The sequence below is a fragment of the Pseudorca crassidens genome, chromosome 2, assembly GCF_039906515.1.
Source record: "Pseudorca crassidens isolate mPseCra1 chromosome 2, mPseCra1.hap1, whole genome shotgun sequence".
Lineage (NCBI taxonomy): Eukaryota > Metazoa > Chordata > Mammalia > Artiodactyla > Delphinidae > Pseudorca > Pseudorca crassidens.
Window position 1 is genome coordinate 186,366,387 of NC_090297.1, and position 13,297 is coordinate 186,379,683.

Here is a 13,297-nt window from a genome sequence, read left to right on the forward strand (position 1 = left end):
GTTCTCCATGGCCTGTCCTGCCTTTCTGGATTTTACACTTTTTTCAGATGGCCCTTTTGACCGGGGGGAAGTGAGACTTCATTGTAGTAAAGATTTCCTTTGCAAGTTTGCTTGGTTGGCCAAAAAGGGCGTATGCGTTTTTTCCTGAATATATTCAGGAAAAAACGCATACGCCCTTTTTGGCCAAGTGCATCATGGTGTACGTTCTGCCTCTTTTCCTATGCTTTCAATGCAATTCCAGTCTACCTACTGAAATCGGTTTCCTGCAATTCTGCCCCGCTTTCAAGTCCTCTTGGCAGCCTTACTTCAGTATATTTTTGGACGATAGCTGTCATTTATAACTCTGCAGGTTTGTGAATTACAGTGCCCCTGAGCTCCTTTCTTCAACTCGCTTTCTTGTGACCTGGCCGCAACACCGCAGGATGGCTTCAGGCCCTAATCTTGTTCCGGCACGGCACGCTGAGCCTTTCGTTAATTCCTCTTCCTGGTGGGAAATGAGAGTTAAATTTGCCCGTCCAGACACCTCCAGCTAGTCTCTCATTGGTTCTCGCTATTCCTGTTCATCTTCCGCAGAAATTGCAAACTGGGCCAAACAGGAGGTTAAAGGGACTGACTCTCCAAGTCGGGAGAGTGTTAGTAAAGCGTCTGGAATGTTGCACCCGAGTACCAGGGTACGAAAACTGATACATATTTGAACACGTCTCCCGATCACATGGTTGATCATACTCTAGGTTCCACATGCATGTTTTAGCTGAAGGAAGAATACCTTAAACCTGGGTAGTTGAAACCCGTGGAATGGGTACCATGCAATATGACTTCAAAGGGTCTTCATTTGCTCACCGAACCTCTCCAATCCTATCACTGCTGCGTTTATGCCCCTGTACACACGCTTGATTCTCTTTCGGAGACATAGCAATCCATAGCTTTTAGGATACTTACTAGTCAGGTACATTCTTAGGCGTTGAATATGCGGTGTTGAGTCCATTTCGTTGAGCAAGGAGTAGCTCTTGTCTATTCCATATTTGGCTTAAGGAACTTTATCTGTGCTCATTTCAATCTCTGGTTTTATGCAGCACCCCAACTCACCTTTACCCTTAAGCAAGCATAAGTTGGTTTTCTAAATTTGAGACCCTCTTCTGTTCTGTAATTCAGTTCCTGTGTAGCCAAGTTTACATTCCGTGTATTAGTGATATCTTATGATGTTTCTTTTTCTGTGTGACTTATTTCAGTTAGAATCATCATACCTGAATCCACTCATTGTGCTGCTAAGGGCCTGATGACATAGATTTCATTGCTGAGTGATATTGCTTTGTAAGTAAATACCACAACTTCTTTATCCATTTTTCACTTTCTGCGATGTTGAACTTGTACTGTAAACGAGGTTCTTGTAAACAGAGGCGTCCCAAAGTTTGGGGTGGCTGTGTCTTTTTGATTTTAATTTCCCTAAGCTATAGGACCATAAGTGGAAGTGCCCTAGGCTCTGTTGCTTTGTTTTTTAGATGTTTCAGGAAACACCATACACTTCTCCCGAGTGTCTGTTGGCAATTTACATCCCGCCCATCAGCATAACAAGGCTCCCAGTTCTCCATGGCCTGTCCTGCCTTTCTGGATTTTACACTTTTTTCAGATGGCCCTTTTGACCGGGGGGAAGTGAGACTTCATTGTAGTGCAGATTTTCTTTGCAAGCTTGCTTGGTTGGCCAAAAAGGGCGTATGCGTGTTTTCCTGAATATATTCAGGAAAAAACGCGTACGCCCTTTTTGGCCAAGTGCATCATTGTGGACGTTCTGCCTCTTTTCCTATGCTTTCAATGCAATTCCAGTCTACCTCCTGAAATCGGTTTCCTGCAATTCTGACCGCTTTCAAGTCCTCTTGGCAGCCTTACTTCAGTATATTTTTGGACGATAGCTGTCATTTATAACTCTGCAGGTTTGTGAATTACAGTGCCCCTGAGCTCCTTTCTTCAACTCGCTTTCTTTTGAGCTGGCCGCAACACCGCAGGATGGCTTCAGGCCCTAATCTGGTTCCGGAACGGCACGCTGAGCCTTTGGTTATTTCCTCTTCCTGGTGGGAAATGAGAGTTAAATTTGCCCGTCCAGACACCTCCAGCTAGTCTCTCATTGGTTCTCCCTATTCCTGTTCATCTTCCGCAGAAATTGCAAACTGGGCCAAACAGGAGGTTAAAGGCGCTGACTCTCCAAGTCGGGAGAGTGTTAGTAAAGCGTCTGGAATGTTGCACCCGAGTACCAGGGGAGGAAAACCGAGACATATTTGAACACGTCTCCCGGTCACACGGTTGATCATACTCTGGGTTCCACATGCATGTTTTTGTTGAAGGAAGAATACCTTAAACCTGGGTAGTTGAGACCCGTGGAATGGGTACCATGCAATATGACTTCAAAGGGTCTTCATTTGCTCACCGAACCTCTCCAATCCTATCACTGCTGCGTTTATGCCCCTGTACAGACGCTTGATTCTCTTTTGGAGACATAGCAATCCATAGGTTTTAAGATACTTACTAGTCAGGTACATTCTTAGGCGTTTAATATGGGGTGTTGAGTCCATTTCGTTGAGCAAGGAGTAGCTCTTGTCTATTCCATATTTGGATTAAGCAACTTTATCTGTGCTCATTTCAATCTCTGGTTTTATGCAGCACCCCAACTCACCTTTCCCCTTAAGCAAGCATAAGTTGGTTTTCTAAATTTGAGACCCTGTTCTGTTTTGGAATTCAGTTCCTGTGTAGCCAAGTTTACATTCCGTGTATTAGTGATATCTTATGCTGTTTCTTTTTCTGTGTGACTTATTTCAGTTAGAATCATCGTACCTGAATCCACTCATTATGCTGCTACGGGCCTGATGACATAGATTTCATTGCTGAGTGATACTGCATTGTACGTAAGTACCACAAGTTCTTTATCCATTTTTCACTTTCTGTGATATTGAACTTGTACGGTAAATGAGGTTCTTGTAACCAGAGGCGTCCCAAACTTTGGGGTGGCTGTGTCTTTTCGATTTTAATTTCCCTAATCTATAGGACCATAAGTGGAAGAGCCCTAGGCTCTGTTGCTTTGTTTTTTAGATGTTTCAGGAAACACCATACACTTCTCCCGAGTGTCTGTTGGCAATTTACATCCCACCCATCAGCATAACAAGGCTCCCAGTTCTCCATGGCCTGTCCTGCCTTTCTGGATTTTACACTTTTTTCAGATGGCCCTTTTGACCGGGGGGAAGTGAGACTTCATTGTAGTGCAGATTTCCTTTGCAAGCTTGCTTGGTTGGCCAAAAAGGGCGTATGCGTTTTTTCCTGAATATATTCCGGAAAAAACGCATACGCCCTTTTTGGCCAAGTGCATCATTGTGGACGTTCTGCCTCTTTTCCTATGCTTTCAATGCAATTCCAGTCTACCTCCTGAAATCGGTTTCCTGCAATTCTGCCCCACATTCAAGTCCTCTTGGCAGCCTTACTTCAGTATATCTTTGGACGATAGCTGTCATTTATAAGTCTGCAGGTTTCTGAATTACAGTGCCCCTGAGCTCCTTTCTTCAACTCGCTTTTTTGTGAGCTGGCCGCAACACCGCAGGATGGCTTCAGGCCCTAGTGTGGTTCCGGCACGGCATGCTGAGCCTTTGGTTAATTCCTCTTCCTGGTGGGAAAAGAGAGTTAAATTTGTCCGTCCAGGCACCTCCAGCTAGTCTCTCATTGTTTCTCCCTATTCCTGTTCATTTTCCACAGAAATTGCAAACTGGGCCAAAGAGGAAGTTAAAGGCACTGACTATCCAAGTGGGGAGAGTGTTAGTAAAGCGTCTGGAATGTTGCACCCGAGTACCAGGGGACGAAAACTGAGACATATTTGAACACGTCTCCCGATCACACGGTGGATCATACTCTGGGTTCCACATGCATGTTTTAGCTGAAGGAAGAATCCCTTAAACCTGGAGAGTTGAGACCCGTGGAATGGGTACCATGCAATATGACTTCAAAGGGTCTTCATTTGCTCACCGAACCTCTCCAATCCTATCACTGCTGCGTTTATGCCCCTGTACACACGCTTGATTCTCTTTCGGAGACATAGCAATCCACAGGTTTTAAGATACTTACTAGTCAGGTACATTCTTAGGCGTTTAATATGGGGTGTTGAGTCCATTTCGTTGAGCAAGGAGTAGCTCTTGTCTATTACATATTTGGATTAAGGAACTTTATCTGTGCTCATTTCGATCTCTGGTTTTATGCAACACCCCAACTCACCTTTCCCCTTAAGCAAGCATAAGTTGGTTTTCTAAATTTGAGACCCTGTTCTGTTTTGGAATTCAGTTCCTGTGTAGCCAAGTTTACATTCCATGTATTAGTGATATCTTATGATGTTTCTTTTTCTGTGTGACTTATTTCAGTGAGAATCGTCATACCTGAATCCACTCATTATGCTGCTACGGGCCTGATGACATAGATTTCATTGCTGAGTGATAGTGCATTGTAGGTAAGTACCACAATTTCTTTATCCATTTTTCACTTTCTGCGATATTGAACTTGTACCGTAAACGAGGTTCTTGTAAACAGAGACGTCCCAAACTTTGGGGTGGCTGTGTCTTTTTGATTTTAATTTCCCTAAGCTATAGGACCATAAGTGGAAGTGCCCTAGGCTCTGTTGCTTTGTGTTTTAGATATTTCGGGAAACACCATACACTTCTCCGGAGTGGCTGTTGGCAATTTACATCTCGCCCATCAGCATAACAAGGCTCCCAGTTCTCCATGGCCTCTCCTGCCTTTCTGGATTTTACACTTTTTTCAGATGGCCCTTTTGACCGGGGGGAAGTGAGACTTCATTGTAGTGCAGATTTCCTTTGCAAGCTTGCTTGGTTGGCCAAAAAGGGCGTATGCGTTTTTTCCTGAATATATTCCGGAAAAAACGCATACGCCCTTTTTGGCCAAGTGCATCATTGTGGACGTTCTGCCTCTTTTCCTATGCTTTCAATGCAATTCCAGTCTACCTCCTGAAATCGGTTTCCTGCAATTCTGCCCCACTTTCAAGTCCTCTTGGCAGCCTTACTTCAGTATATTTTTGGACGATAGCTGTCATTTATAAGTCTGCAGGTTTGTGAATTACAGTGCCCCTGAGCTCCTTTTTTCAACTCGATTTTTTGTGAGCTGGCCGCAACACCGCAGGATTGCTTCAGGCCCTAATCTGGTTCCGGCACGGCACGCTGAGCCTTTGGTTAATTCCTCTTCCTGGTGGGAAATGAGAGTTAAATTGGCCCGTGCAGACACCTCCAGCTAGTCTCTCATAGGTCCTCCCTATTTCTGTTCATCTTCCGCAGAAATTGCAAACTGGGCCAAACAGGAGGTTAAAGGCACTGACTCTCCAAGTCTGGAGAGTGTTAGTAAAGCGTCTGGAATGTTGCACCCGAGTACCAGGGGACGAAAACTGAGACATATTTGAACACGTCTCCCGATCACACGGTGGATCATACTCTGGGTTCCACATGCATGTTTTAGCTGAAGGAAGAATCGCTGAAACCTGGAGAGTTGAGACCCGTGGAATGGGAACCATGCAATATGACTTCAAAGGGTCTTCATTTGCTCACCGAACCTCTCCAATCCTATCACTGCTGCGTTTATGCCCCTGTACACACGCTTGATTCTCTTTCGGAGACATAGCAATCCATAGGTTTTAAGATACTTACTAGTCAGGTACATTCTTAGGCGTTTAATATGGGGTGTTGAGTCCATTTCGTTGAGCAAGGAGTAGCTCTTGTCTATTCCATATTTGGCTTAAGGAATTTTATCTGTGCTCATTTCAATCTCTGGTTTTATGCAGCACCCCAACTCACCTTTCCCCTTAAGCAAGCATAAGTTGGTTTTCTAAATTTGAGACCCTGTTCTGTTTTGTAATTCAGTTCCTTTGTAGCCAAGTTTACATTCCGTGTATTAGTGATATCTTATGATGTTTCTTTTTCTGTGTGACATATTTCAATAAGAATCATCATACCTGAATCCACTCATTATGCTGCTACGGGCCTTATGACATAGATTTCATTGCTGAGTGATGTTGAATTGTAGGTAAGTACCACAATTTCTTTATCCATTTTTCAATTTCTGCGATATTGAACTTGTACCGTAAATGAGGTTCTTGTAAACAGAGCCGTCCCAAACTTTGGGGTGGCTGTGTCTTTTTGATTTTAATTTCCCTAAGCTACAGGACCATAAGTGGAAGTGCCCTAGGCTCTGTTGCTTTGTGTTTTAGATGTTTCGGGAAACACCATACACTTCTCCCAAGTGGCTCTTGGCAATTTACATCCCGCCCATCAGCATAACAAGGCTCCCAGTTCTCCATGGCCTGTCCTGCCTTTCTGGATTTTACACTTTTTTCAGATGGCCCTTTTGACCGGGGGGAAGTGAGACTTCATTGTAGTGCAGATTTCCTTTGCAAGCTTGCTTGGTTGGCCAAAAAGAGCGTATGCGTTTTTTCCTGAATATATTCAGGAAAAAACACATACGTCCTTTTTGGCCAAGTGCATCATTGTGGACGTTCTGCCTCTTTTCCTATGCTTTCAATGCAATTCCAGTCTACTTCCTGAAATCGGTTTCCTGCAATTCTGCCCCGCTTTCAAGTCCTATTGGCAGACTTACTTCAGTATATCTTTGGACGATAGCTGTCATTTATAAGTCTGCAGGTTTCTGAATTACAGTGCCCCTGAGCTCCTTTCTTCAACTCGCTTTTTTGTGAGCTGGCCGCAACACCGCAGGATGGCTTCAGGCCCTAGTGTGGTTCCGGCACGGCATGCTGAGCCTTTGGTTAATTCCTCTTCCTGGTGGGAAAAGAGAGTTAAATTTGTCCGTCCAGGCACCTCCAGCTAGTCTCTCATTGTTTCTCCCTATTCCTGTTCATTTTCCACAGAAATTGCAAACTGGGCCAAAGAGGAAGTTAAAGGCACTGACTATCCAAGTGGGGAGAGTGTTAGTAAAGCGTCTGGAATGTTGCACCCGAGTACCAGGGGACGAAAACTGAGACATATTTGAACACGTCTCCCGATCACACGGTGGATCATACTCTGGGTTCCACATGCATGTTTTAGCTGAAGGAAGAATCCCTGAAACCTGGAGAGTTGAGACCCGTGGAATGGGTACCATGCAATGTGAATTCAAAGGGTCTTCATTTGCTCACCGAACCTCTCCAATCCTATCACTGCTGCGTTTATGCCCCTGTACACACGCTTGATTCTCTTTTGGAGACATAGCAATCCATAGCTTTTAGGATACTTAGAAGTCAGGTACATACTTAGGCGTTTAATATGGGGTGTTGAGTCCATTTCGTTGAGCAAGGAGTAGCTCTTGTCTATTCCATATTTGGCTTAAGGAACTTTATCTGTGCTCATTTCAATCTCTGGTTTTATGCAGCACCCCAACTCACCTTTCCCCTTAAGCAAGCATAAGTTGGTTTTCTAAATTTGAGACCCTGTTCTGTTTTGGAATTCAGTTCCTGTGTAGCCAAGTTTACATTCCGTGTATTAGTGATATCTTATGATGTTTCTTTTTCTGTGTGACTTATTTCAGTTAGAATCATCGTACCTGAATCCACTCATTATGCTGCTACGGGCCTGATGACATAGATTTCATTGCTGAGTGATACTGCATTGTACGTAAGTACCACAAGTTCTTTATCCATTTTTCACTTTCTGTGATATTGAACTTGTACGGTAAATGAGGTTCTTGCAACCAGAGGCGTCCCAAACTTTGGGGTGGCTGTGTCTTTTCGATTTTAATTTCCCTAATCTATAGGACCATAAGTGGAAGAGCCCTAGGCTCTGTTGCTTTGTTTTTTAGATGTTTCAGGAAACACCATACACTTCTCCCGAGTGTCTGTTGGCAATTTACATCCCGCCCATCAGCATAACAAGGCTCCCAGTTCTCCATGGCCTGTCCTGCCTTTCTGGATTTTACACTTTTTTCAGATGGCCCTTTTGACCGGGGGGAAGTGAGACTTCATTGTAGTGCAGATTTCCTTTGCAAGCTTGCTTGGTTGGCCAAAAAGGGCGTATGCGTTTTTTCCTGAATATATTCAGGAAAACACGCATACGCCCTTTTTGGCCAAGTGCATCATTGTGGACGTTCTGCCTCTTTTCCTATGCTTTCAATGCAATTCCAGTCTACCTCCTGAAATCGGTTTCCTGCAATTCTGCCCCGCTTTCAAGTCCTCTTGGCAGCCTTACTTCAGTATATTTTTGGACGATAGCTGTCATTTATAACTCTGTAGGTTTGTGAATTACAGTGCCCCTGAGCTCCTTTCTTCAACTCGCTTTCTTGTGAGCTGGCCGCAACACCGCAGGATGGCTTCAGCCCCTAGTGTGGTTCCGGCACGGCATGCTGAGCCTTTGGTTAATTCCTCTTCCTGGTGGGAAAAGAGAGTTAAATTTGTCCGTCCAGGCACCTCCAGCTAGTCTCTCATTGTTTCTCCCTATTCCTGTTCATTTTCCACAGAAATTGCAAACTGGGCCAAAGAGGAAGTTAAAGGCACTGACTATCCAAGTGGGGAGAGTGTTAGTAAAGCGTCTGGAATGTTGCACCCGAGTACCAGGGGACGAAAACTGAGACATATTTGAACACGTCTCCCGATCACACGGTGGATCATACTCTGGGTTCCACATGCATGTTTTAGCTGAAGGAAGAATCCCTTAAACCTGGAGAGTTGAGACCCTTGGAATGGGTACCATGCAATATGACTTCAAAGGGTCTTCATTTGCTCACCGAACCTCTCCAATCCTATCACTGCTGCGTTTATGCCCCTGTACACACGCTTGATTCTCTTTCGGAGACATAGCAATCCATAGGTTTTAAGATACTTACTAGTCAGGTACATTCTTAGGCGTTTAATATGGGGTGTTGAGTCCATTTCGTTGAGCAAGGAGTAGCTCTTGTCTATTCCATATTTGGATTAAGGAACTTTATCTGTGCTCATTTCGATCTCTGGTTTTATGCAACACCCCAACTCACCTTTCCCCTTAAGCAAGCATAAGTTGGTTTTCTAAATTTGAGACCCTGTTCTGTTTTGGAATTCAGTTCCTGTGTAGCCAAGTTTACATTCCGTGTATTAGTGATATCTTATGATGTTTCTTTTTCTGTGTGACATATTTCAATTAGAATCATCATACCTGAATCCACTCATTATGCTGCTACGGGCCTTATGACATAGATTTCATTGCTGAGTGATGTTGAATTGTAGGTAAGTACCACAATTTCTTTATTCATTTTTCACTTTCTGCGATATTGAACTTGTACCGAAAACGAGGTTCTGGTAAACAGAGCCGTCCCAAACTTTGGGGTGGCTGTGTCTTTTTGATTTTAATTACCCTAAGCTATAGGACCATAAGTGGAAGTGCCCTAGGCTCTGTTGCTTTGTGTTTTAGATGTTTCAGGAAACACCATACACTTCTCCCAAGTGGCTCTTGGCAATTTACATCCCGCCCATCAGCATAACAAGGCTCCCAGTTCTCCATGGCCTGTCCTGCCTTTCTGGATTTTACACTTTTTTCAAATGGCCCTTTTGACCGGGGGGAAGTGAGACTTCATTGTAGTGCAGATTTCTTTGCAAGCTTCCTTGGTTGGCCAAAAAGGGCGTATGCGTTTTTTTCCTGAATATATTCAGGAAAAAACGCATACGCCGTTTTTGGCCAAGTGCATCATTGTGGATGTTCTGCCTCTTTTCCTATGCTTTCAATGCAATTCCAGTCTACCTCCTGAAATCGGTTTCCTGCAATTCTGCCCCGCTTTCAAGTCCTCTTGGCAGCCTTACTTCAGTATATTTTTGGACGATAGCTGTCATTTATAACTCTGCAGGTTTGTGAATGACAGTGCCCCTGAGCTCCTTTCTTCAACTCGATTATTTGTGAGCTGGCCGCAACACCGCAGGATTGCTTCAGGCCCTAATCTGGTTCCGGCACAGCACGCTGAGCCTTTGGTTAATTCCTCTTCCTGGTGGGAAATGAGAGTTAAATTTGCCCGTCCAGACACCTCCAGCTAGTCTCTCATTGGTTCTCCCTATTCCTGTTCATCTTCCACAGAAATTGCAAACTGGGCCAAACAGGAGGTTAAAGGCACTGACTCTCCAAGTCGGGAGAGTGTTAGTAAAGCGTCTGGAATGTTGCACCCGAGTATCAGGGGAGGAAAACTGAGACACATTTGAACACGTTTCCCGATCACACGATGGAATATACTCTGGGTTCCACATGCATGTTTTAGCTGAAGGAAGAATCCCTGAAACCTGGAGAGTTGAGACCCGTGGAATGGGTACCATGCAATATGACTTCAAAGGGTCTTCATTTGCTCACCAAACCTCTCCAATCCTATCACTGCTGCGTTTATGCCCCTGAACACACGCTTGATTCTCTTTCGGAGACATAGCAATCCATAGGTTTTCAGATACTTACTAGTCAGGTACATTCTTAGGCGTTTAATATGGAGTGTTGAGTCCATTTCTTTGAGCAAGGAGTAGCTCTTGTCTATTACATATTTGGCTTAAGGAATTTTATCTGTGCTCATTTCAATCTCTGGTTTTATGCAGCACCCCAACTCACCTTTCCCCTTAAGCAAGCATAAGTTGGTTTTCTAAATTTGAGACCCTGTTCTGTTTTGTAATTCAGTTCCTGTGTATCCAAGTTTACATTCCGTGTATTAGTGATATCTTATGATGTTTCTTTTTCTGTGTGACTTATTTCAGTTAGAATCATCATACCTGAATCCACTCATTATGCTGCTACGTGCCTGATGACATAGATTTCATTGCTGAGTGATATTGCATTGTACGTAAGTACCACAACTTCTTTATCCATTTTTCACTTTCTGCGATATTGAACTTGTACCATAAACGAGGTTCTTGTAAACAGAGCCGTCCCAAACATTGGGGTGGCTGTGTCTGTTTGATTTTAATTTCCCTAAGCTATAGGACCATAAGTGGAAGTGCCCTAGGCTCTGTTGCTTTGTTTTGTAGATGTTTCAACAAACACCATACACTTCTCCAGAGTGCCTTTTTGCAATTTACATCCCGCCCATCAGCATAACAAGGCTCCCAGTTCTCCAGGGCCTGTCCTGTCTTTCTGGATTTTACACTTTTTTCAGATGGCCCTTTTGACCAAGGGGAAGTGAGACTTCATTTTAGTGCAGATTTTCTTTGCAAGCTTGCTTGGTTGTCCAAAAAGGGCGTATGCGTGTTTTCCTGAATATATTCAGGAAAAAACACATACGCCCTTTTTATCCAAGTGCATCATTGTGGACGTTCTGCCTCTTTTCCTATGCTTTCAATGCAATTCCAGTCTACCTCCTGAAATCGGTTTCCTGCAATTCTGCCCCGTTTTCACGTCCTCTTGGCAGCCTTACTTCAATGTATTTTTGGACGATAGCTGTCATTTATAACTCTGCAGGTTTGTGAATGACAGTGCCCCTGAGCTCCTTTCTTCAACTCGCTTTCTTGTGAGCTGGCCGCAACACCGCAGGATTGCTTCAGGCCGTAGTGTGGTTCCAGCACGGCACGCTGAGCCTTTGGTTAATTCCTCTTCCTGGTGGGAAATGAGAGTTAAATTTGCCCGTCCAGACACCTCCAGCTAGTCTCTCATTGGTTCTCCCTATTCCTGTTCATCTTCCACAGAAATTGAAAACTGGGCAAAACAGGAAGTTAAAGGCACTGACTCTCCAAGTGGGGAGAGTGTTAGTTAAGTGTCTGGAATGTTGCACCCGAGTACCAGGGGACGAAAACTGAGACACATTTGAACACGCTTCCCGATCACACGGTGGAATATACTCTGGGTTCCACAGGCATGTTTTAGCTGAAGGAAGAATCCCTGAAACCTGGAGAGTTGAGACCCGTGGAATGGGTACCATGCAATATGACTTCAAAGGGTCTTCATTTGCTCACTGAACCTCTACAATCCTATCACTGCTGTGTTTATGTCCCTGTACACACGCTTGATTCTCTTTCGGAGACATAGCAATCCATAGGTTTTCAGATACTTACTAGTCAGGTACATTCTTAGGCATTTAATATGGGGTGTTGAGTCCATTTCGTTGAGCAAGGAGTAGCTCTTGTCTATTCCATATTTGGCTTAAGGAACTTTATCTGTGCTCATTTCAATCTCTGGTTTTATGCAGCACCCCAACTCACCTTTCCCCTTAAGCAAGCATAAGTTGGTTTTCTAAATTTGAGACCCTTTTCTGTTTTGTAAATCAGTTCCTGTGTAGCCAAGTTTACATTCCGTGTATTAGGGATATCTTATGATGTTTCTTTTTCTGTGTGACTTATTTCAGTTAGAATCATCATACCTGAATCCACTCATTATGCTGCTACGGGTCTGATGACATAGATTTCATTGCTGAGTGATATTGCATTGTACGTAAGAACCACAACTTCTTTATCGATTTTTCGCTCTTTGCGATATTGAACTTGTACCGTAAACGAGGTTCTTGTAAACAGAGCCGTCCCAAACTTTGGGGTGGCTGTGTCTTTTTGATTTTAATTTCCCTAAGCTATAGGACCATAAGTGGAAGTGCCCTAGGCTCTGTTGCTTTGTGTTTTAGATGTTTCAGGAAACACCATACACTTCTCCCGAGTGGCTGTTGACAATTTACATCCCGCCCTTCAGCATAACATGGCTCCCAGTTCTCCATGGCCTGTCTTGCCTTTCTGGATTTTACACTTTTTTCAGATGGCCCTTTTGACCAGGGGGAAGTGAGACTTCATTGTAGTGCAGATTTCCTTTCCAAGTTTGCTTGGTTGGCCAAAAAGGGCGTATGCGTTTTTTCCTGAATATATTCAGGAAAAAACGCATACGCCCTTTTTGGCCAAGTGCATCATTGTGGACGTTCTGCCTCTTTTCCTATGCTTTCAATGCAATTCCAGTTTACCTCCTGAAATCGGTTTCCTGCAATTCTGCCCCGCTTTCAAGTCCTCTTGGCAGCCTTACTTCAGTATATTTTTGGACGATAGCTGTCATTTATAACTCTGCAGGTTTGTGAATTACTGTGCCCCAGAGCTCCTTTCTTCAACTTGCTTTCTTGTGAGCTGGCCGCAACACCGCAGGATTGCTTCAGGTCCTAATCTGGTTCCAGCAAGGCACGCTGAGCCTTTGGTTAATTCCTTTTCCTGGTGGGAAATGAGAGTTAAATTTGCCCGTTCAGACACCTCCAGCTAGTCTCTCATTGGTTCTCCCTATTCCTTTTCATCTTCCGCAGAAATTGCAAACTGGGCCAAACAGGAGGTTAAAGGCACTGACTCTCCAAGTCGGGAGAGTGTTAGTAAAGCGTCTGGAATGTGGCA

The 13,297-nt window shown here is 44.0% G+C and overlaps 1 long non-coding RNA gene across 1 annotated transcript in view; it reads left to right on the plus strand.

Moving 5' to 3' along the window:
- Positions 1-13,297, plus strand: part of LOC137212312 (uncharacterized) — a 120,475-nt gene that overhangs the window by 37,028 nt on the left and 70,150 nt on the right. Inside the window, exon 2 of the long non-coding RNA XR_010937444.1 lies at positions 10,709-10,794. This is a non-coding gene — a long non-coding RNA (uncharacterized lncRNA). The remainder of the gene's footprint in view (positions 1-10,708; positions 10,795-13,297) is intronic.